The 784-nt window shown below is 42.3% G+C and overlaps 1 non-coding gene across 1 annotated transcript; it reads left to right on the plus strand.

Annotated features, from left to right (window-relative positions):
* The first annotated feature begins 250 nt into the window (after positions 1 to 250).
* On the plus strand, positions 251 to 322 carry trnap-cgg (transfer RNA proline (anticodon CGG)). The gene has a single exon. It is a non-coding gene; the product is annotated as a tRNA-Pro (tRNA).
* Positions 323 to 784: the final 462 nt, after the last annotated feature.

A 784-nucleotide genomic window follows, 5' to 3' on the forward strand; every position in this document is an offset into this window, starting at 1 on the left:
AGTGGTGTCTTCAGTTCTGCTACTATTCTGGTTGGGAATCTGAGTTATATGTTTTCAGGATCTCTGTGGGTGGATCTTGAAGGAACTCAGACTTTTAATCTGAGGGCCCAGGATTCAAGTCCCTGTTCAACACTATATATTCCTAACCAGAAATCTTTGTACATATCTTTACCAATGTCAAACTAAGAAGAACATGTGCTTTGTGTTGTTCTTGCACTGACTGAAACATGAAAAGCAAGAGGTCACATGTGGCTCGTTGGTCTAGGGGTATGATTCTCGCTTCGGGTGCGAGAGGTCCCGGGTTCAAATCCTGGACGAGCCCTCTTCTTTCAGCTTCAGTAGATTGAAGGTCTGTCTTATGTTTACATTTATAGCAATTATCTTTAACCCAAACAAGTTCATATTCCAACTTAGACCCTGTAAACAGCAGTCTGCTCAAACTCCTAGAAGCAATCTACAACTGATATTGTTTATTCAAGAGAAGAAGTCTTTGCACTGAGGACTAAAGTCAGAATGCAGCACAAGGTCCAGGGAGAGCTGAGGAAGAAGAACAGGGGCTGTAAGGCAGGAGTGAAAGTAGAGGCTGCACGTAGACATTTTAAGCCAGCGATCCCCTCGGCAATAATAAGGAATGTCAACTCACTACTGAATAAGGAGATCAGGAGATCAGCCTCTGTCCTACCCGTCATCTGCCTCTGCTACTACTACGAAACTACTGTTGGTAAGTTTTCTGTCTTCTATTCAATAAGTTTATTATCTTTATGTGAAACAATGTGCATGCCTT

Source organism: Parambassis ranga, unplaced genomic scaffold (assembly GCF_900634625.1).
Source record: "Parambassis ranga unplaced genomic scaffold, fParRan2.1 scaffold_27_arrow_ctg1, whole genome shotgun sequence".
Classification (NCBI taxonomy): domain Eukaryota; kingdom Metazoa; phylum Chordata; class Actinopteri; family Ambassidae; genus Parambassis; species Parambassis ranga.